This window comes from Dreissena polymorpha, chromosome 1 (genome assembly GCF_020536995.1).
Source record: "Dreissena polymorpha isolate Duluth1 chromosome 1, UMN_Dpol_1.0, whole genome shotgun sequence".
Taxonomy (NCBI): domain Eukaryota; kingdom Metazoa; phylum Mollusca; class Bivalvia; order Myida; family Dreissenidae; genus Dreissena; species Dreissena polymorpha.
In genome coordinates this window covers 129,707,164-129,732,016 of record NC_068355.1, presented here as the reverse complement: position 1 = coordinate 129,732,016, position 24,853 = coordinate 129,707,164, and the positions used below count along the sequence as shown (strand labels likewise).

General features: G+C 35.3%; 1 long non-coding RNA gene across 3 annotated transcripts in view; it reads left to right on the top strand.

Annotated features, from left to right (window-relative positions):
• LOC127867117 (uncharacterized) overlaps nucleotides 1-23,731 on the top strand; it is a 45,367-nt gene extending 21,636 nt beyond the window's left edge. The window contains exons 2-3 of one of the 3 annotated variants that reach the window (XR_008043295.1): nucleotides 20,721-20,821; nucleotides 23,635-23,731. This is a non-coding gene — a long non-coding RNA (uncharacterized LOC127867117). Of the gene's footprint in view, nucleotides 1-12,334; nucleotides 12,436-15,248; nucleotides 15,346-20,720; nucleotides 20,822-23,634 lie in introns of those variants that run through there. The other 2 variants (XR_008043287.1, XR_008043302.1) reach the window with 2 other exon arrangements.
• Nucleotides 23,732-24,853: the final 1,122 nt, after the last annotated feature.

Sequence of the window (24,853 nt, the reverse complement as noted above, 5' to 3'; positions counted from 1 at the left end):
TTATTAATTTGTATATTAGCGTGTTGGACGTCTGCATCACATCATAATTAACAACGACAACGTAATCTAGAAATAAACTTTAAACTATGTGTTAAGGTTTTTTTTAAGGTTTCGTCAGCAGTGCTACACTTTGACTGTGCTAGTAATGATCCTAATTAATCATTTAATATTCCGACATTAATTTTAATTAAATACGGTGCCAGTTGGAAGTTTTTTCTTAAACGTTATAGCCGTTTACCGTAAAACTCCGTTCTCCCGAATATCGGTATATTGCTAGACACTGAAAGCCGTTGGTAATTTATTGTAGACAACTTTGTAGTCATTCAACTTCTGACAGCGTTATCAAAAATCAAGTATGAATGCTTAAAATTTAGCGACTACCGATATATGAGAATTTTTCGGTGAACAGTCTATATAAACCTTACCGCATTAAGTTGTGTAGACCAATTATCTTTCTTTCATAATTCATAAAACATATCGTTCATCGAGTATTTGTAACAAAACAAACAATATAGGTGCTATTATTTGTGAAATAAACGTAAAATAATACAATGTTTTGCAACTCTGTTAAATATGCAAAAGGAATGGAAGATAGTTTTTTGCCGTTTTGTATTTGAATGAGTTGTGTAATACGGGACTTTTTGTAACAAGGTCATATGATATGTTGTTTTAGAAGTTAAAATAGTTTTAGCAATAATATCGCATTATCTACACCGCCATGTGTATGCCGTTATTTTGAAAATGTTGAGAACTGCATAATTAAGTGTTTTTTTTTTCAAGCGTTTATGAATGAATGCAGATCGCCTTTAAAAATGAAATTTAAGCAAACTTTTTAAGGAAACTATATTGATGAACACTTATATATTAATGAACACTTATATATTTCGAAGTTGACATTTTAAGAACTTTGACAGTGCATAATACAAAAAAGTGTAGCAATTAAACCGATCAAGTGTAGAAAACCTGCCCGTTGACAACAAGATTGTTTGGTGATTCTGGTTCACTCTGAAGCCAGTTCTCTACACTGCTTGAAGAGATTGACACAGATGATGCCCTTGTAGTACCCATATGAAATACATAGTATCGAGTTTTTGTTCTAAAAGCTTGTCATTCACTTTTCTGCCATTGGTATGATAAGTAACAGTTTCAAATCGTTATCATGTGTGGTGAGTATTGTCATATAATTTATAGGTACGACTGATGGCAGCGTTTAGTCCTGTATTAATGCAATTCATATTGGAATAAGTGAAATAAGGATCGATATAATAAATTGATTTACATATAGTGTCATGCTTGGTAGTTTGAAAGGAAACTGTTGACATAAAATCTTATGCTCACGACCTGGAAACACCATTGGAGTACAATTCTTTAAAAATACTTTTAATATGTTTTACGTACACATCTTGTCAATGATTCGGATAGATGTCTTACAATAAAAGCAGTAAAAACTGACGCTCGCATGCAGCTAATCAGGAGCAAAAGTATCACGGTTCCATATTTTTTCTTTGTTTTCTATTTGTTAAAACGTGACAAACGCGCCGTCTGACATACTATATACACTGGACTTTCTGACATTTGTGATCCGAAAAGATTTTAAAATTACACTTGCTCAAAAATAAAAATAGAATATTTAAACTTCGGACTTAAACAATTCGTATCACACCAGCGAAATTGTTTTGAACAAGGCTACAGCGAGAGAGGGAGAGAAAAAGAGTCACCCTAAGCAATTCATGTAAATATATTTTATATTTCCTGTGAATAAGCATTACTTACAAATATTATTATCTGTTGTTCGTTGCTATATTTAAGTCATTCGCGTGATTGCAACTCAAGTTTGATTATAAATAAATAAGCATATTGTATACAGTAACCGTTATCATCAAATATTGCATCCTAAATATAAAAACGATCAATTGTGCTTAGTGGGTTTTCTTGTACTGAGTTTTAGACTTTTCCCATATGGTCTGCGATATTGCATAAATCATGAACAAATGATATTACACAAACATTTTTATAATGAGATACTAATAGTTATCTGTAATGACGTCACTTGCAGCAAAATAAAACCGTTAAATTGTATTGATTTTTTTCCATAATTTACTACGTAATCAACCTGTATTACCCAGAGAAAGCAAAAATGAACTTGCAGGGACACTTCTATGAAATGGAAGGTAACCTTGAAGGGGCTTTACATAACTACGAGGAATCGTTCAAGTAACGCTCTACAAACAATGCTATGGGCTAGCTTGTCCGACTTGTCCCTTTTCTTTTGTGTGATTAAAAATACGATATCACTAGTTTTGCTTGTGTACGATATAAAGAAATAAATTATACGCGCAGTTTTAGGATAAAGACTTTGTTTTAATTTAATTTGGTATTTTTCATGGATTGACTCTTACAAAGTAACGCAATTTAAATGTATATTTTAAAATATTAACATTGTCATTCTTTTTTTATTGTACTTCTTTTATTTCAGCAGGAACTATGTTGTTCGTAATGTTATTTTGTTTTGTAAACTGATTAATGTCTACCATATGCATCTGCTGGATAATGTGTATTGCAGATATGTTTGTTCAAAGTAATAAACTGTAAAGCAGCCTCAACAATTATGAATATAACTGTAACATTTATATTTAAAAGCTCACAAACCAGCGTACGAGTTTGTTTTAAATAAACACCATGAACACATGTATATAATACTTACAATCTCAGCTTACTACTCCGGTATTTTGGAACGTATTTTAAAGGGACATTTTCACAGATTTTGGCATGTTTTGAAGTTTGTTATTAAATGCTTTATATTAGTAAATGTAAACATTGGATCTAATAAATTCCAGTAAAAAATCAAGAATACAATTAAAAAAGACAAAAAAGTAACCCTCAGCAGGGGTCGAACCAGTGACCCCTGGAGTCTTGGAGTAAAACCTAATTACACCGCTCGGCCATCCTGCCAAGTATATATGTCACACGTATTTTTTACTTTATGTAAGCTATCTACGTAGTTTTCACCAAATATAACGACAACAACAGAACAAATTATTCAATCGTTTCGCGTTGCAACGCTTTATAATTTTCAGGTTTTAAAATCGTCAACAGATGCATATAATGGCTGTATTAGAGCATGGTAAATGTTCAGCATTACTGTTTCCTCACAAATATCATAACTAAAACGAAAATTTGCAAATCTGAAACAACTTTTTTCAATTTGTCAATTTACCAAAACGTGAAAATGCCCCTTTAAGTGTTGATATAAATATGTGTGTTATTTCCTTGAATAACACGCGCATATTTATTATAGATAATTCTTTATTTAACGTGTTTATTTGACCCAAAATACCCTTAAATATCAAGTACTATGACTTTGACTATTTGCACCATGTTGTGGTATTTGAAAGGATCCTTTTCAGTTTACAACCAAACATATATAAGCATGATAGTACTTAAGTGGAAAAGAACTGACCGTTTTGTAAACTACAAAAATAAATCAGTATACCGCCAAACAATCGCTTGATATATTGACTTGTATTTTAAACAAAACTAGAAATGGCGCGGCAGAGCCGACGCGTATCCCCACGCCGCATAGTTGTTATATTAAAAGGCAATGTTGGGTTGGCAAGGCCTATGTTGGTGAGGCCCTGTGGTGGGTAATGTGGACATGGATGGTCGAGATAGAACGTGTTGTCATAAGAGATGTTCAGTATTAATTTGAAATGAATTGGTGAATAAATGAAGAAGTTATGTTAAAACACTATTTTGGATAGGCGTGGTCTATGTCGGCGGGGCGCCCCAGGGTTGGAAATGGGGCCATGCATAGTTGAGATTGACCGTATTGTCATAAGAGGAGTTCAGTATCAATTTGAAGTAAATCGGTGTAAAAATAAAGAAGTGAAACAATTAGTGAAAATCTCTTACCCGGCCCCACCCTAAGCCCTATTGGCCACTATCTCCTCCTACACTATAAGCACTAGAACCTTGAAACGTACACACATGGTAGCTATAAGCATATATGCGACAGTGACTGCGACGGAATTATGATCTGACAACTGGGTCAAAAGTTATGGGGGTTGGGATTGGGCCGGGTCAGAGATTTTACCCATAGAATTTTAACGATTTACCCATAACTTTATTAGTTATAACAGTTTATTTATAAGTACACATATATAAACTCGTGATTTTTTTGAATGAGTGTTCTACTCATATACGTTACGTCAGGTCCCCCTTCCCAAGTTAGCCTGTGACTCCATTCCGTGCACGAGACAGCCCGCGGCCCTATATTGGCCGATTCACCATGGATTAAGTTTAGGTCACCGCTGACAAGGCCCTTTATTGAACACTATTAGTATTATACGACTTTATTATAGTTTACAGTCGTGTCATATAAGTATGATCACTATTACTTTTACAGGCTATGATAACACCAGTGTTCTCTTGGAATCAGCATCAATGGCGACAGAAGTTAGCTGTTGAAATTATTTAAATTAAATCCTTCCGATTGCAGAATTAGTGATCGCGTTCAATGGATAGTATAGAGCCGTTAGACCAGGTGTCAGCAGCATTTCAAGACGCATTAACCACCGTGTATATAGTTGTTTATAAATCGTTACAGGAACATCACGATATTTATTCACAAAGTCAAACGTGCCAATGATTTAATTGATTCCCTGTTATGTCAGGTATTGTTCTTTCGTTCATTCCACCGCATGCTGATTTTGTATATGCTTCCCAATGATCATATTTAATGTGAAATACCTTACCGACTCGCAGAACTGCGAGGCCAAAGGTGTTTTATTGTGTCATTACTCATAGCTACTGTCTTACATGACAAGTACCCACTATTGAATTATTTATTATGACAAACCTATGATGCTTATAAATAGAACTTGTTCGCACGAATATAGAATATATAATACACAGGAATCATTATATACCAAAAATATTCGTATACAACAATTCACATTGTATTGTTCAGTTCAGACTTTTGCCGAAGATAAACATCAACTTGTTGACCTATAACATGCAAATGAATATGAATGAATAATATAAATCGCACACCTTGTCGACATGTGTGTTAGGAGCGTATGTTGATGTTTGTGTTGTTCTGTTCAAATCCATAAGTAAATGAAATAACTTAACTGAAAACAAAACTAGTCTAACAACCATTCAAACGTTTTATAACTATCAGAGAGACAAAACAATTTAATAATTAACATCCCATTGCTTCCCTTAAAATGTCCCATACAGAGTGATTCGTTCTTTCCAATTATGCTAATTGTGAGGGATCCTGAATGTATGCGCAACATCTGTGGTGTTTTGTGAGATAGTTAAATGCATATTTAGATAAAATCTATGAGTAACGGTTATAATATCTGCAGCTGTAAGAACGGTAGCTCCGACATCTTTCTAAATGAGACGGCGGTTCCAGATGGGCCTTTATCCATGTACGGTAACATGACCGAGGATTTCGATTGGCTTGGCTGAACAGCTGTGGGCGTAACTGGTTATGTCATTTTGCTATACATAAGTGAGAGTTTTCATCGATACAGTCGACAAACACTTTGAGACTAAGCAACATCATTTTCATTGAGCAATAGGAATTCTACGTGTAAGTGTTTTACATTTTAATATCTTTGTGTAATTGTGTTAATATATTATTTCCATATATGTGCTTAGTGAAATAATTTTAGCAACGAAAAATGTCAGTAACAGAAACAGAATCTCAAAATATACCTATTTGTTATTGGTCGTTTAGTATGTTAATAGCGAGGCACTCATACTAAGCATGTTGTGGATACTCAGTAAGTTTCTGGCTTGTGCTGCATTTAATAACAAGACGTTGAGTGTTTTCTATTTTAATGATTAAGCAATAATAATAATAATTATATTATTATTATTATTATTATTATTATCATTATTATTATTATTAGAATTAGAAAGATAATAATGACAATAATAATATATGAAGTCTTTTTTTGTTTGATGCAAAACTTGTTTTAGATACGTATACAATTCGATATATGAAAATTGTATGTCAATTGAATGCGTTAATTTTGCAAAAAATAGTTTAATAGCAATTTAGTAGTTGTTATTGTTAGTTAACCTATTTTTTAAACAGTATTTGATTACGTGTAAATTCGCATGTGCTGTTGTTGTTTTTTTTGGAGGCATTCGTTTAACAATTGGAGGGATGTTTCTTATGTTTTCATTTTTTGTGATTGCAATTGTTTGTTTTTTAATATTAATAATACATTTTAAATTGTGAAAAATTAATTTGAAGTGTTGTTATTCCTCTATTGATTATGTAATCAGCACAACATACGTTCTATATTGTCACGTAATTGCTAGTAACGCATTAAGAAAAAGCGTTCTCCCGGGTCATGTTAAAGAGTGTTTTGTGTGGATCTACAGGCCACTTCTGTTTGCAGGTTTGATGGGAAACGAGCAAATAACAATAGCTAACACAATTATGTTTTATATGTAAAGGCATTATTATATCAATAATATCTAAATTTAATTACATTAATTTCAAGAATTAATGTTACTTATCATTCTCTTGATGTTAAAATACATTCAACATATTGCCCTCAAATACTCATTCCATTATCTAATGCATTGTGATAAATGTCATTTTAAGAGTTGGTATTTACAGTCTTAATGCAAATAGAGAATACTTTTTATTGACGATAATACTTGCAGCCGTTTATTCACACACTGTAAGTTGTCATGATGAAATATAATGAAAAGTGTATATGGACAATTTAATTCTCAATAAGCAATATTGAAGTTGTAGTTTATGACAGTTTGTCTGTATGTAGGGTTTACATTTCACACCTTTGAACATTACCGTTTATGCCGAATGCAGTGTGTGTGTGTGTGTGTGTGTATATATATATATATATATATATATATATATATATATATATATATATATATATATATATATATATATATATATATATATATATATATATATTTAAGCATGTCCATTCTCTCGAAAGAATACGCGTTTTAGCTGAAAAGCTTGTTTACTATCGAGTATTCATGGAATAAATGCATGTGACATTGTTTATGTTTATGCGCAAACACATTTATTACGGTCTGTCCATTTTAATAAGATATCACGAGGTTTGCAGATTGCATAAATTAATTGTTAAAACATTCAAAATTCAATTTAAGTCAACGTGTGAATTAATTGATTGGAGTTAAATTAGTACAGCGCCCGTTAAAATAAAATTATCAATCTACTGTTTGTATTGTTTCGGGTTAGTACTTTTTAAGCAGGATACAATCAGAATACATATCTAGCCACTCACAGTCGGCCCTTAAGTATGGAACGCCATTCATGTTTGCTTTATTTTGAGGGAAGATGGCATTACGGTTTAAGTTGGCATAACATAAACATTAGGCTGAGTCATTTTGACATTATGATTGGCCCATATGTCACAATATAGGCTGAAAATGACAGTATGTATAGTTAAGATCACAATAGGTTAAGTCAAAGAGGTATTATGTTGGGTCATATTAACATGATACCGAGTCTTTTGGTGAAAACAGCATTGCGTTTAGTCAAGATATCATTATGTTTAGTCTAACTTGCATTATATTGGATCAGGTTGATAGAAGATTTAGTAAATGTGTCATTAGGTTGAGTCAAGTTGGTATTTAATAATGGTTAAACAAACAATTCGGTTCAGTGAAGGTGGCATCTTGTTCTATAAAGTTGACATGCGGTTGATTTAAGTAAACATTACGTTGAGTCAAATGTCCTTATGTTGGATAAATTAATCATAATAATTGGTCAAGGTGCCATAAGGTTGATTCAGATTAGCATTATGTACAGTTATGTTGGCATTCTTGTCTGTCAAGTTTGTTATCGGTTTAGTCAAGTTGGCATTATGTTGAGTCAATTTTGCTTAACCTCGGATAAAATTCGCACGATATTAGGTCAAGTCGACATGAGGTTGAGTCAAGTTGACATAATTATGGTTTTAATTGGCATCAAATTGGTTTAAATTGGCATTAGGGTAAATCAACCGTCTTGTCATTGAAGTGTGATTTAATATTTCGGTATTAAAATCTTCGGTCAATATAACGTATAGCACTACAATGTTTTAAACCCAACAATTTATGAAGTAAACTGATGAACAATGCTTAACAACTGGTTTGTTCTATGGACCGAACAAAAGAACTATACTTTTCAACAGTGAAATGTATTTGGCAAATGTTTTATTTCTGAAACGCTACTTTAAAATACACTGACTTGACTTAAAGTTAATACTACAAAACATACCATAACTCAACTTAATGACAATTTTACTCAATCCAATGTCAATTTAAGCCAGCATAATGCCATATTAACTCCGCCAACTTGTTTTTGACCCAGCGAACCGCTTATGAAATTAAACCTTACAGCATATTCACTAATTTTAATGACACAAATATTCAATCATATGTCAACTGAACACAACAAATTGCCAATTCGACCTATCTTGCTGTCAAAGTAATTGAACATAATGCCTTCTTTACTCAATTTATGTCAAATTGTTTTAGTATTATGCCGATTTGACATTACACAATTCCAACTTGACTAACCCCAAAACCAACTTGAATCAATAAAGCCAAAACTGGTCTCAATGTAAATCAAACTTGACATAACATATTGTAAACTTGACTCATACAAATGCCGACTTGACTCACCTTAATTCCAGCTAACAAAACATATCAGGTGTTTCAACAACATGCAGTTTTGGCGTTTCAATTTTGGCCTCTCGTACATGAAAAGGAGTCACAGGCTAACATGAGAGCCGTTAAGATACCTCTATTCGTAGAATGGTATTTACAATAAAGCCCGTTGCTATGCACACAAAACGACACAGTTGGCTTTGTGGTTATTTAGCTTTAAATAAAGAAATCACGTTTCAAATCCGATTTTCATTATATATTATTTTAACACTCACTATTTCGAATGGATGTAATCTTCAGTATACTGCTCTCTCAAATCAATATCCAGCACCAATAAGTTTGGAAACATGAGGAACATTTTACTCGATTGTCTCTTAACAGGAAATATCTCTTTTATGACGTCATTTAACAAGTTCAGCAGTGCTTATTATACGGATAGGTAAAAAGAGTAGAACACACGGAATGTGTTCAAGTCATCATAAGATTCAATTATTTGTCAATTAAAGATGAATATATTTAGTTGATACATGACAGAACATAATTGTATTACACTTAGACGTTACAGTTTCTAGTGTTAAACAAAATGATAATACAAAATACCTGACTATAGTTAGTGGTTTTTGCAGAAATATTTTAATCTGGTAATAGCTGAACGTTACAGATATTTAAACAAAAAATCTTATATGTAAACAGTGCCTCTATCTATGTATGGAACCGTTTTAAGTTGTTTTTGTAATCAATAAAATAAAACATTTTTTTATAATTTCGAAGGAACACAAATTAACTAGAGCTGCAACGGTTCACCAACAGCTCGATTCGATTCGATTTCGATTTCAGACACTCCGATACCGATTTTTTCGATACGATTCATCTTCACACCTAGTTTTATCATATATTCACTCGTATGCCTCAAAATTAACATTTCTGTTCAAATGTGATTTCAATAAAACACATAAAAAAGAAAAGCAAATTAGGACTCAATTTTAATATAAAAACTTCTGACTAGAAGATTGTGTTGATTACACAATAATAAAAAAATAATAATCATAAGAACGTATCTGGAGTCAGTTGAATGGTAGTATTATCACTATTATACTTTTACCCAAAACCGCTATAAGCATGTCTACCATTGTGCCATGACAGCATCACCTGTGACCTGTAGGACAAATCACATTCTCTAATAAACTTAACAAAACAAAACTCCAACAGAAATATAACTACTTTTCTGGCTGGCGACTTGAGTAGTTGCACTTGTGCGACCTCTTAGTCTTACTCTTAGTCTTGCTAAATCAACGTTATGTTTGCGTTTGACATATTGCATTAGATTAGTGGTTGAGCCGGACTAAGCGTACGCCACATCAGTGAAGCACAGTTTAAACTTTGCTTTATCAGTAGGGTTACCATCCCGAAACCCAAAATACTGTCACACTTTTGATTTTAGCTTCTTAGGCGCATCTGATAATTTCGATTTGTCGGTAACAACTTGTTCAGCCATTTTGACCATTTTCCCAAAAGTAGACCGTAACGGGCTTATTGATCGGATGACTAAAGTAATAAGCAATCAATCGTCGTAATTACAGGCAAAGATAAAACCTACACCTTCCTGTATCAATAGGCAGAATACAGCGAGCTTTACGTATCTATGTATATATATGTATATATGTTAAAGAATCGAATCGAATTTGGTAGGTTTGGTATCGTAATCGAATCGAGGCATTTCGAATCGATTTTCGATGAATCGTATCGAATCGGTGCAGCTCTAAAATTAACACAATTTTAATCTCAATCACATATTAATACTACAATTTAAATCTAAAACACATAGTATTTAGGTAGCAAACACAGTACCAAATTATATTTGTACAAAAAATGTATGCAACATCTGTATCAGCATATCATAGTTACAAAATATGGTCAAATACAGCATTTCATACCGTGTCATAGTGTCAGTCTTTTGGGTTATACATAACACATAATTATACATTACTATTTGTATAAAGGCGAATATTTAGTGCCTCTGTTATTAACTTGCCTTAGAACTTGAACATTTCACTTTTCTTTTGCGTCGTTAATAACTGTGTAACTTTGAACATGCTAAGTCTGACTCTATAATAAGTTTTGATGAGGTTTTTCTCTAATTTGGACAAATTTGGAACATTTCAACGAAAAATTGAATTCATTTTCTATTTCGAATTTCTTTCCATTCTATCATATCTACCAGTCGGAATTCTCAGGTTATGTGAACAGATGCGTAATTTCGGAATCGCTGTTCTTAAATGCCGTGACACAATCGTTTCTAAATATGATTCAAACGAAAATGCTGTTTTATTGCTTTATATACAATAAGAACCATATTATCATTAATATCGCGTTCCCACTCTTTTAAGTATTCGTCGATAACTCTTTTTTGAGCACAATTAGCCTCATTGATTTGTGAGTTATTAGACCACACATGATTAAATACTTATTTAGATGGTAAATCAATAACCTTTCCGAACCAGTACAATTTATTATCATTTATGTCAATCAGACCATCGTCCAATATGGATCCTAATATAATATTGTCACGTTTAGTTATTTTCAACTAACATTCTACCATACCTACATGTCTGTTAATATATAACGGATTATCTACCAAGTTCGCCGTAAACGGCTACAATTAAAGTTGATTTTCTTACACCAAGAACAACGTTGCAGAATTTAAGGTGTACTTTTTACAGCTACACGTTGAGAAAACACACTTGATTCAACAGAATGAAAACTGGACTAAACGTAAAGCATAAAATTGCATGCTTCTCTAGACGTAATGCCGACTAACCAAACATATCAGTTTCTTTCATATAGAGGCAGTTTTGCCGTTCCATAGTGGGCCGTCTCGTACATGGATCGGAGTAACAGGCTTATCATTCTATACATAGATGGTGACGTCACTACGTATTGTCAGTAAAGACCGGTGTGACACAATGACAGGCTTATTGGAAGACAGTGACGTAACCTCTACGTATAGAACAGTATTCCCAGAAGTACCGGCTTGATAAAACCTAGGTGTTCTTACCATCAATTGTTTGTATTTGTACTCTTTAATGACTATTATTTGTTATTTAATGTTATTTGTTATGTCGAGTTACGTGACAGGGAATAATGTGTGTAATTAAGCATGAAAATATGTACTTTTGTATTTATAGTCTGTCTGTCTGTCTGTCGTCTGTCTGTCTGTCTGTCTGTCTGTCTGTCTGTCTGTCTGGTCTGTCTGTCTGTCTGTCGTCTGTCTGTCTGTCTGTCTGTCTGTCTGTCTGTTGTCTGTCTGTCTGTCTGTCTGTCTGTCTGTCTGTCTGTCTGTCTGTCTGTCTGTCTGTCTGTCTGTCTGTCTGTCTGTCTGTCTGTCTGTCTGTCTGTCTGTCTGTCTGTCTGTCTGTCTGTCTGTCTGTCTGTCTGTCTGTCTGTCTGTCTGTCTGTCTGTCTGTCTGTCTGTCTGTCTGTCTGTCTGTCTGTCTTCTGTCTGTCTGTCTGTCTGTCTGTCTGTCTGTCTGTCTGTCTGTCTGTCTGTCTGTCTGTCTGTCATAGTGAATAGGCTTTTTTGTTTCTTCGTGTCGCTTCGTACATAAAATACTTCGTTGTAAATATCCCCGTCATTCGTTTTGGTTTAATATTACAGCTCTACAAACATGAACAAACTCGTTCTGGTGCTCCTGCTTGTAGGCTGCGTCGCTCTGCTGACTCTTCCACAGGTTACTGACGGGGGGTTGATTGAAGGTGGTGAGTTTTTTAAAATATAATTTCTTAAACGAAAGAACAACAGGTCCAAAGAATGTCAGCTCCTGATACGGTCCTTCCACTTTATTGTAGTTAATTTGAAATACTAATTCGCGGACCAATTTCATTAGTTCCTGAAGTGCTTTTTGACAATTGTCGTATGTGTCTGCTCTTTGAAATAGTCATCTAAATACACAATGATATCTGTGAAACCTCTATTTTCCATAATCACTCGAACAGCTTGTGTCAATGTATTAAATATATAAGGGGACAGTTTTGCTTCGAATGGAAGTTTTGTATTAACCATGTAATTAAAGTTTTTATTATTTCCAAAACGCCATTTTAAACCTGTGGCTTGAGTATTAGAGGGATGAATATTCACGCTGCGATATGCATTCTGATAGTTTTATTTAGCTATATAACAGTTAGGTGTAATTAGCTGTATAACGTCTTTTATTGATTGATATTAAAAAATATTTGTGTCCGCAGTCATTCACTGCAAATCCTGCCGGCTGACTACAATCAGGAATTAATCTTACTTTCGACGTATCAGATTTTCGTATGGCTCCAAGTGCAGAGATGATGGGCGGTTTTTCATCGACTATCTTATAAGGCCCGTTCTGAATAATTTTCCACCTCTGGATTTTTAAAAATTTTGCCCATGTCCAGGATAGGAAAACCGTTCTTGATTCCCGAAAGTATAAATTCACGACCCTTATAATCCGCCGGCGAATTTTGTTCCCAGGCGTGGAGTTTCAAAGTCGACGGTCGGACTGCTGGTTTTTTGGAACGTCTTGGCGAGAGTTGTTTGAAGGTAGAGCCTTACCGTCCTTGTAACGGACAAGCACCTTTCGCCTTAAATAGTCTGCAGTCCTCTTTTGGTGCTTGATTTTGGACCGGAACTGACGGTTTGGGCCGTTTAGTAACTAGCATTTGAAGTTCCATGTGCGGGGAGTATGTTCCCCACTTAAAGCCATGTTCGGCTTAGAGTTCACGATAGTGATAATCAAAGTTCATCACACTATTCCATTCGAAGAATTCAAATATTCGGGTCGTGTATGCGAGGTAAAATTCCAATTTCTTTCCATTTCATTCACCGTCAGAAGGTGGTTTAGGACGCGCATATTCGTAGCTCCCCATTCTTCCATTTGAATTCCCAAAGAAGGATGCTCATCTTCTGTTTTGAAGACTATCGTTTCGCTCTCGCTTGAGCGCAAAACGAATTCTTTTCTTTTATTGTTCTTCCGTCGCTTGCTTTTCTCCGACAGGAACTGTGTTATGTGCGCTGCCTTTTTGTATGAGCTTTATGGTAAGGATTGATCTCGGATCCATAACGCTCGACCCATTATGCATATCACTATGCCTTTCTTATGAATGAAGTTGCATTACGTTTGGAAAAGTAAGAAGTTCGTCGAGCAACTTGCCAGCACCATCAAGCGTCGCCTCGTTTCGCACTTCTTTCTTCGTGTGTTGCTCGCCCGCAGCAGCTACACACTCACTCTGTTGCCATTTTCTGACGTGTTGAAGGATCACCTTCGTACTACCAAGCAGTAACCCTAAGCCTTTAAGGTCGCTTTCGCTTAGTAATGTCAATGTTTCTTTTGATGTCAATTCCTCCTAGCGTAAGATTTGCGACACTTTACGAGGCAAATAAAGTTCTGCAAACCACGCTTCAAAATTAAAGTCACTGGTGGCTTCAGTTTCGTTTTCCATCTTTCAACACCAAAGATATATGTAAAAACACTTAATCCGTTAAAAACTGATAGAAGCGTAAAGACACAAAGGAGCAGCAAAAAGTAAAACAAAGTATCCTTGAAATTGCGCGCAAACTGCCAAACAGATTCAGTCGGTCAAGCCAGTAATTAATTATCTCGTGACTGATAAGACCACACGAGGCCCCCGAAAGGGGCGGCGGGCTTGTTAATCTTTCCTCTTAATACAATTAAGGAGCCTTAATAATACTTAGCTAGGTAAATTGCATGGTTCTATAGTGTTGGCTTTTACAACAGACATTGATGAAAGTTTCAAAAGCCTGGTAAAGTGCATGCTTATTTACAAGTTACATTTTAATGAAAAATCAATTAAGTTAAACACAAAAATTTATTATGTCTTTGCTTGTTGAACAATCCAATTACCATCTATGACCATCCGGATCGTTATTAATTGCAAGTACGCATGACATCTGAACATTTTATTGTTGAACTATATGTGTATTGATTATATTTGTCATGAAAAGCAGCATCAACAATTGAGTGTCGGCTTAAAGTGTCGGTTATCGTTGTAAAATATCGCAAGTCATGTCGTAGCTTTGATTGTTAGGTGTCGACCTCGCACGGCGACAGGCACCATTCAAAGCGACGCACAATACATGCGGCATTTTAAAGTACGAGCGTTATTTTATCGCGCAAATATCGGGCAATTGTCGATTGTCGACATTAGCCCATGGTACACGACACACGACATTAAACAAGACGCGCGACATTCTTTCGAAGTGGTTTGTGGCAATTTGTTTTGCAAATAAGGCATATTGTATTGTATCATCGGTGGTAAAAATAATTAATGTACATATTTATTCAATTTAATACCATTAAATATGTTGGCTCCGGTGTCATTTTTGTGCACGAGTTTCACCTAATACTTTGATTTTTGTTCTGAATAACTGGGCAATTGAACATGAACTACACATTCTAAGTTGGGCCATATCATACCGTCACAATTTACCCTTCCTGTTCTACGGAATTTAACAAAAATGTATATTCAGATAAAGTCCATAATAATATTAACACAAGCGTTCACGGCATTAATCTTTATTTTAGGCTGCAATTGCCATTCAATCATCTGTACACAGGGTGAAATCGACAAGGGGTGGTGCAACAAGATGGATGGTGTTGCGAGATTGTGCTGCCCGAAATGGCAAGTATTCATCATACCTTCATTTGCACATATGATTACTGATCCTTTCACGGTATATGGTGTTTGTCATAATGCGCTTCCGTACCGAATTGTTTTGTTCCTTCATACCGAACGACGTAAGTTATCCCTCTAATTAAACCTATAGCGTCCATTCTGAGATGTCGATTGGTTTAACTCGTTAATCCCATAACTGCTCAAATTGATCTCAGATTTCATCAGACAACTGTTTGTATTGTTTCGGGTTAGTACTTTTTAAGCAGGATACAATCAGAATACATATCTAGCCACTCACAGTCGGCCCTTAAGTATGGAACGCCATTCATGTTTGCTTTATTTTGAGGGAAGATGGCATTACGGTTTAAGTTGGCATAACATAAACATTAGGCTGAGTCATTTTGACATTATGATTGGCCCATATGTCACAATATAGGCTGAAAATGACAGTATGTATAGTTAAGATCACAATAGGTTAAGTCAAAGAGGTATTATGTTGGGTCATATTAACATGATACCGAGTCTTTTGGTGAAAACAGCATTGCGTTTAGTCAAGATATCATTATGTTTAGTCTAACTTGCATTATATTGGATCAGGTTGATAGAAGATTTAGTAAATGTGTCATTAGGTTGAGTCAAGTTGGTATTTAATATTGGTTAAACAAACAATTCGGTTCAGTGAAGGTGGCATCTTGTTCTATAAAGTTGACATGCGGTTGATTTAAGTAAACATTACGTTGAGTCAAATGTCCTTATGTTGGATAAATTAATCATAATATTTGGTCAAGGTGCCATAAGGTTGATTCAGATTAGCATTATGTACAGTTATGTTGGCATTCTTGTCTGTCAAGTTTGTTATCGGTTTAGTCAAGTTGGCATTATGTTGAGTCAATTTTGCTTAACCTCGGATAAAATTCGCACGATATTAGGTCAAGTCGACATGAGGTTGAGTCAAGTTGACATAATTATGGTTTTAATTGGCATCAAATTGGTTTAAATTGGCATTAGGGTAAATCAACCGTCTTGTCATTGAAGTGTGATTTAATATTTCGGTATTAAAATCTTCGGTCAATATAACGTATAGCACTACAATGTTTTAAACCCAACAATTTATGAAGTAAACTGATGAACAATGCTTAACAACTGGTTTGTTCTATGGACCGAACAAAAGAACTATACTTTTCAACAGTGAAATGTATTTGGCAAATGTTTTATTTCTGAAACGCTACTTTAAAATACACTGACTTGACTTAAAGTTAATACTACAAAACATACCATAACTCAACTTAATGACAATTTTACTCAATCCAATGTCAATTTAAGCCAGCATAATGCCATATTAACTCCGCCAACTTGTTTTTGACCCAGCGAACCGCTTATGAAATTAAACCTTACAGCATATTCACTAATTTTAATGACACAAATATTCAATCATATGTCAACTGAACACAACAAATTGCCAATTCGACCTATCTTGCTGTCAAAGTAATTGAACATAATGCCTTCTTTACTCAATTTATGTCAAATTGTTTTAGTATTATGCCGATTTGACATTACACAATTCCAACTTGACTAACCCCAAAACCAACTTGAATCAATAAAGCCAAAACTGGTCTCAATGTAAATCAAACTTGACATAACATATTGTAAACTTGACTCATACAAATGCCGACTTGACTCACCTTAATTCCAGCTAACAAAACATATCAGGTGTTTCAACAACATGCAGTTTTGGCGTTTCAATTTTGGCCTCTCGTACATGAAAAGGAGTCACAGGCTAACATGAGAGCCGTTAAGATACCTCTATTCGTAGAATGGTATTTACAATAAAGCCCGTTGCTATGCACACAAAACGACACAGTTGGCTTTGTGGTTATTTAGCTTTAAATAATGAAATCACGTTTCAAATCCGATTTTCATTATATATTATTTTAACACTCACTATTTCGAATGGATGTAATCTTCAGTATACTGCTCTCTCAAATCAATATCCAGCACCAATAAGTTTGGAAACATGAGGAACATTTTACTCGATTGTCTCTTAACAGGAAATATCTCTTTTATGACGTCATTTAACAAGTTCAGCAGTGCTTATTATACGGATAGGTAAAAAGAGTAGAACACACGGAATGTGTTCAAGTCATCATAAGATTCAATTATTTGTCAATTAAAGATGAATATATTTAGTTGATACATGACAGAACATAATTGTATTACACTTAGACGTTACAGTTTCTAGTGTTAAACAAAATGATAATACAAAATACCTGACTATAGTTAGTGGTTTTTGCAGAAATATTTTAATCTGGTAATAGCTGAACGTTACAGATATTTAAACAAAAAATCTTATATGTAAACAGTGCCTCTATCTATGTATGGAACCGTTTTAAGTTGTTTTTGTAATCAATAAAATAAAACATTTTTTTATAATTTCGAAGGAACACAAATTAACTAGAGCTGCAACGGTTCACCAACAGCTCGATTCGATTCGATTTCGATTTCAGACACTCCGATACCGATTTTTTCGATACGATTCATCTTCACACCTAGTTTTATCATATATTCACTCGTATGCCTCAAAATTAACATTTCTGTTCAAATGTGATTTCAATAAAACACATAAAAAAGAAAAGCAAATTAGGACTCAATTTTAATATAAAAACTTCTGACTAGAAGATTGTGTTGATTACACAATAATAAAAAAATAATAATCATAAGAACGTATCTGGAGTCAGTTGAATGGTAGTATTATCACTATTATACTTTTACCCAAAACCGCTATAAGCATGTCTACCATTGTGCCATGACAGCATCACCTGTGACCTGTAGGACAAATCACATTCTCTAATAAACTTAACAAAACAAAACTCCAACAGAAATATAACTACTTTTCTGGCTGGCGACTTGAGTAGTTGCACTTGTGCGACCTCTTAGTCTTACTCTTAGTCTTGCTAAATCAACGTTATGTTTGCGTTTGACATATTGCATTAGATTAGTGGTTGAGCCGGACTAAGCGTACGCCACATCAGTGAAGCACAGTTTAAACTTTGCTTTATCAGTAGGGTTACCATCCCGAAACCCAAAATACTGTCACACTTTTGATTTTAGCTTCTTAGGCGCATCTGATAATTTCGATTTGTCGGTAACAACTTGTTCAGCCATTTTGACCATTTTCCCAAAAGTAGACCGTAACGGGCTTATTGATCGGATGACTAAAGTAATAAGCAATCAATCGTCGTAATTACAGGCAAAGATAAAACCTACACCTTCCTGTATCAATAGGCAGAATACAGCGAGCTTTACGTATCTATGTATATATATGTATATATGTTAAAGAATCGAATCGAATTTGGTAGGTTTGGTATCGTAATCGAATCGAGGCATTTCGAATCGATTTTCGATGAATCGTATCGAATCGGTGCAGCTCTAAAATTAACACAATTTTAATCTCAATCACATATTAATACTACAATTTAAATCTAAAACACATAGTATTTAGGTAGCAAACACAGTACCAAATTATATTTGTACAAAAAATGTATGCAACATCTGTATCAGCATATCATAGTTACAAAATATGGTCAAATACAGCATTTCATACCGTGTCATAGTGTCAGTCTTTTGGGTTATACATAACACATAATTATACATTACTATTTGTATAAAGGCGAATATTTAGTGCCTCTGTTATTAACTTGCCTTAGAACTTGAACATTTCACTTTTCTTTTGCGTCGTTAATAACTGTGTAACTTTGAACATGCTAAGTCTGACTCTATAATAAGTTTTGATGAGGTTTTTCTCTAATTTGGACAAATTTGGAACATTTCAACGAAAAATTGAATTCATTTTCTATTTCGAATTTCTTTCCATTCTATCATATCTACCAGTCAGAATTCTCAGGTTATGTGAACAGATGCGTAATTTCGGAATCGCTGTTCTTAAATGCCGTGACACAATCGTTTCTAAATATGATTCAAACGAAAATGCTGTTTTATTGCTTTATATACAATAAGAACCATATTATCATTAATATCGCGTTCCCACTCTTTTAAGTATTCGTCGATAACTCTTTTTTGAGCACAATTAGCCTCATTGATTTGTGAGTTATTAGACCACACATGATTAAATACTTATTTAGATGGTAAATCAATAACCTTTCCGAACCAGTACAATTTATTATCATTTATGTCAATCAGACCATCGTCCAATATGGATCCTAATATAATATTGTCACGTTTAGTTATTTTCAACTAACATTCTACCATACCTACATGTCTGTTAATATATAACGGATTATCTACCAAGTTCGCCGTAAACGGCTACAATTAAAGTTGATTTTCTTACACCAAGAACAACGTTGCAGAATTTAAGGTGTACTTTTTACAGCTACACGTTGAGAAAACACACTTGATTCAACAGAATGAAAACTGGACTAAACGTAAAGCATAAAATTGCATGCTTCTCTAGACGTAATGCCGACTAACCAAACATATCAGTTTCTTTCATATAGAGGCAGTTTTGCCGTTCCATAGTGGGCCGTCTCGTACATGGATCGGAGTAACAGGCTTATCATTCTATACATAGATGGTGACGTCACTACGTATTGTCAGTAAAGACCGGTGTGACACAATGACAGGCTTATTGGAAGACAGTGACGTAACCTCTACGTATAGAATAGTATTCCCAGAAGTACCGGCTTGATAAAACCTAGGTGTTCTTACCATCAATTGTTTGTATTTGTACTCTTTAATGACTATTATTTGTTATTTAATGTTATTTTGTTATGTCGAGTTACGTGACAGGGAATAATGTGTGTAATTAAGCATGAAAATATGTACTTTTGTATTTATAGTCTGTCTGTCTGTCTGTCTGTCTGTCTGTCTGTCTGTCTGTCTGTCTGTCTGTCTGTCTGTCTGTCTGTCTGTCTGTCTGTCTGTCTGTCTGTCTGTCTGTCTGTCTGTCTGTCTGTCTGTCTGTCTGTCTGTCTGTCTGTCTGTCTGTCTGTCTGTCTGTCTGTCTGTCTGTCTGTCTGTCTGTCTGTCTGTCTGTCTGTCTGTCTGTCTGTCTGTCTGTCTGTCTGTCTGTCTGTCTGTCTGTCTGTCTGTCTGTCTGTCTGTCTGTCTGTCTGTCTGTCTGTCTGTCTGTCTGTCTGTCTGTCTGTCTGTCTGTCTGTCTGTCTGTCTGTCTGTCTGTCTGTCTGTCTGTCTGTCTGTCTGTCTGTCTGTCTGTCTGTCTGTCTGTCTGTCTGTCTGTCTGTCTGTCTGTCTGTCTGTCTGTCTGTCTGTCATAGTGAATAGGCTTTTTGTTTCTTCGTGTCGCTTCGTACATAAAATACTTCGTTGTAAATATCCCCGTCATTCGTTTTGGTTTAATATTACAGCTCTACAAACATGAACAAACTCGTTCTGGTGCTCCTGCTTGTAGGCTGCGTCGCTCTGCTGACTCTTCCACAGGTTACTGACGGGGGGTTGATTGAAGGTGGTGAGTTTTTTAAAATATAATTTCTTAAACGAAAGAACAACAGGTCCAAAGAATGTCAGCTCCTGATACGGTCCTTCCACTTTATTGTAGTTAATTTGAAATACTAATTCGCGGACCAATTTCATTAGTTCCTGAAGTGCTTTTTGACAATTGTCGTATGTGTCTGCTCTTTGAAATAGTCATCTAAATACACAATGATATCTGTGAAACCTCTATTTTCCATAATCACTCGAACAGCTTGTGTCAATGTATTAAATATATAAGGGGACAGTTTTGCTTCGAATGGAAGTTTTGTATTAACCATGTAATTAAAGTTTTTATTATTTCCAAAACGCCATTTTAAACCTGTGGCTTGAGTATTAGAGGGATGAATATTCACGCTGCGATATGCATTCTGATAGTTTTATTTAGCTATATAACAGTTAGGTGTAATTAGCTGTATAACGTCTTTTATTGATTGATATTAAAAAATATTTGTGTCCGCAGTCATTCACTGCAAATCCTGCCGGCTGACTACAATCAGGAATTAATCTTACTTTCGACGTATCAGATTTTCGTATGGCTCCAAGTGCAGAGATGATGGGCGGTTTTTCATCGACTATCTTATAAGGCCCGTTCTGAATAATTTTCCACCTCTGGATTTTTAAAAATTTTGCCCATGTCCAGGATAGGAAAACCGTTCTTGATTCCCGAAAGTATAAATTCACGACCCTTATAATCCGCCGGCGAATTTTGTTCCCAGGCGTGGAGTTTCAAAGTCGACGGTCGGACTGCTGGTTTTTTGGAACGTCTTGGCGAGAGTTGTTTGAAGGTAGAGCCTTACCGTCCTTGTAACGGACAAGCACCTTTCGCCTTAAATAGTCTGCAGTCCTCTTTTGGTGCTTGATTTTGGACCGGAACTGACGGTTTGGGCCGTTTAGTAACTAGCATTTGAAGTTCCATGTGCGGGGAGTATGTTCCCCACTTAAAGCCATGTTCGGCTTAGAGTTCACGATAGTGATAATCAAAGTTCATCACACTATTCCATTCGAAAAATTCAAATATTCGGGTCGTGTATGCGAGGTAAAATTCCAATTTCTTTCCATTTCATTCACCGTCAGAAGGTGGTTTAGGACGCGCATATTCGTAGCTCCCCATTCTTCCATTTGAATTCCCAAAGAAGGATGCTCATCTTCTGTTTTGAAGACTATCGTTTCGCTCTCGCTTGAGCGCAAAACGAATTCTTTTCTTTTATTGTTCTTCCGTCGCTTGCTTTTCTCCGACAGGAACTGTGTTATGTGCGCTGCCTTTTTGTATGAGCTTTATGGTAAGGATTGATCTCGGATCCATAACGCTCGACCCATTATGCATATCACTATGCCTTTCTTATGAATGAAGTTGCATTACGTTTGGAAAAGTAAGAAGTTCGTCGAGCAACTTGCCAGCACCATCAAGCGTCGCCTCGTTTCGCACTTCTTTCTTCGTGTGTTGCTCGCCCGCAGCAGCTACACACTCACTCTGTTGCCATTTTCTGACGTGTTGAAGGATCACCTTCGTACTACCAAGCAGTAACCCTAAGCCTTTAAGGTCGCTTTCGCTTAGTAATGTCAATGTTTCTTTTGATGTCAATTCCTCCTAGCGTAAGATTTGCGACACTTTACGAGGCAAATAAAGTTCTGCAAACCACGCTTCAAAATTAAAGTCACTGGTGGCTTCAGTTTCGTTTTCCATCTTTCAACACCAAAGATATATGTAAAAACACTTAATCCGTTAAAAACTGATAGAAGCGTAAAGACACAAAGGAGCAGCAAAAAGTAAAACAAAGTATCCTTGAAATTGCGCGCAAACTGCCAAACAGATTCAGTCGGTCAAGCCAGTAATTAATTATCTCGTGACTGATAAGACCACACGAGGCCCCCGAAAGGGGCGGCGGGCTTGTTAATCTTTCCTCTTAATACAATTAAGGAGCCTTAATAATACTTAGCTAGGTAAATTGCATGGTTCTATAGTGTTGGCTTTTACAACAGACATTGATGAAAGTTTCAAAAGCCTGGTAAAGTGCATGCTTATTTACAAGTTACATTTTAATGAAAAATCAATTAAGTTAAACACAAAAATTTATTATGTCTTTGCTTGTTGAACAATCCAATTACCATCTATGACCATCCGGATCGTTATTAATTGCAAGTACGCATGACATCTGAACATTTTATTGTTGAACTATATGTGTATTGATTATATTTGTCATGAAAAGCAGCATCAACAATTGAGTGTCGGCTTAAAGTGTCGGTTATCGTTGTAAAATATCGCAAGTCATGTCGTAGCTTTGATTGTTAGGTGTCGACCTCGCACGGCGACAGGCACCATTCAAAGCGACGCACAATACATGCGGCATTTTAAAGTACGGGCGTTATTTTATCGCGCAAATATCGGGCAATTGTCGATTGTCGACATTAGCCCATGGTACACGACACACGACATTAAACAAGACGCGCGACATTCTTTCGAAGTGGTTTGTGGCAATTTGTTTTGCAAATAAGGCATATTGTATTGTATCATCGGTGGTAAAAATAATTAATGTACATATTTATTCAATTTAATACCATTAAATATGTTGGCTCCGGTGTCATTTTTGTGCACGAGTTTCACCTAATACTTTGATTTTTGTTCTGAATAACTGGGCAATTGAACATGAACTACACATTCTAAGTTGGGCCATATCATACCGTCACAATTTACCCTTCCTGTTCTACGGAATTTAACAAAAATGTATATTCAGATAAAGTCCATAATAATATTAACACAAGCGTTCACGGCATTAATCTTTATTTTAGGCTGCAATTGCCATTCAATCATCTGTACACAGGGTGAAATCGACAAGGGGTGGTGCAACAAGATGGATGGTGTTGCGAGATTGTGCTGCCCGAAATGGCAAGTATTCATCATACCTTCATTTGCACATATGATTACTGATCCTTTCACGGTATATGGTGTTTGTCATAATGCGCTTCCGTACCGAATTGTTTTGTTCCTTCATACCGAACGACGTAAGTTATCCCTCTAATTAAACCTATAGCGTCCATTCTGAGATGTCGATTGGTTTAACTCGTTAATCCCATAACTGCTCAAATTGATCTCAGATTTCATCAGACAACTGTGTGTTTGGTCAATCTCCGAGTAGAGATTTGACTGTTTCGGAGCAGATCTAATCTCATCACACAACATTTATGTGATTACGCCATCGAAGTACAGCTCCTATAGAGAGTTAAGGTGCACTGTTTCGGTGTACAGGGATTGAGCTTGCGCGCCTTTATCTGTATATAAAATCGCAACTTGCCGTATTGCACATTTTTGGGGCTTTTTTTATCGCCACTTGCTTAATTGCACATTATTTTGGTAATTTATCAAAATACAGACTCGCTTATTGCGCTTTATTATAACATAGGCATTGTTGTAACGGTGCATGCAGAGTGTTTTGATTATAGTCTTTGTCATTTTGTTTAGGAATAACACAAATACGGCAATCACTTGAATACAATTATTTTCCTTTTTTAAAACCGGACCCATAAGGTGATTACAATAGCTCACCTTTAGCCCTTCGTGCCCAAGAGAGATAACAAAATAACTACTGGTATCCAGTATCAATGTACATGTATTAAAGTCATTATATTTTATTTCAGATTCTCCCAAGGGAACTACAGCGATATATCCTGACACGTCCGTCAATTTTTATGACAAAATATTGAAATGAACGGAAAAGCATCCTATCATGGTGTTTGTCAATTTCTTCAACACGTACACGTTCACTCAAATGTTTAAGACTTTAACTTGCCTCGCGTACCTTACATGATAAAATTCAAACCGGCAACACGCGTATATGTGTGCATAAATAAAGTAAATTAAACCCATTGAAAAGTTATGAGCCGCGATATGTGAAAAGGTAGTTTAATTCATGTGCGGAAAGTGTCGTCCAGAATTTCCTGTGCAGTCCGCACAGGCTAATCGGAGACAACTCTTTCCGCCTTAACTATATATTTGCTAAGAAGAGACTTT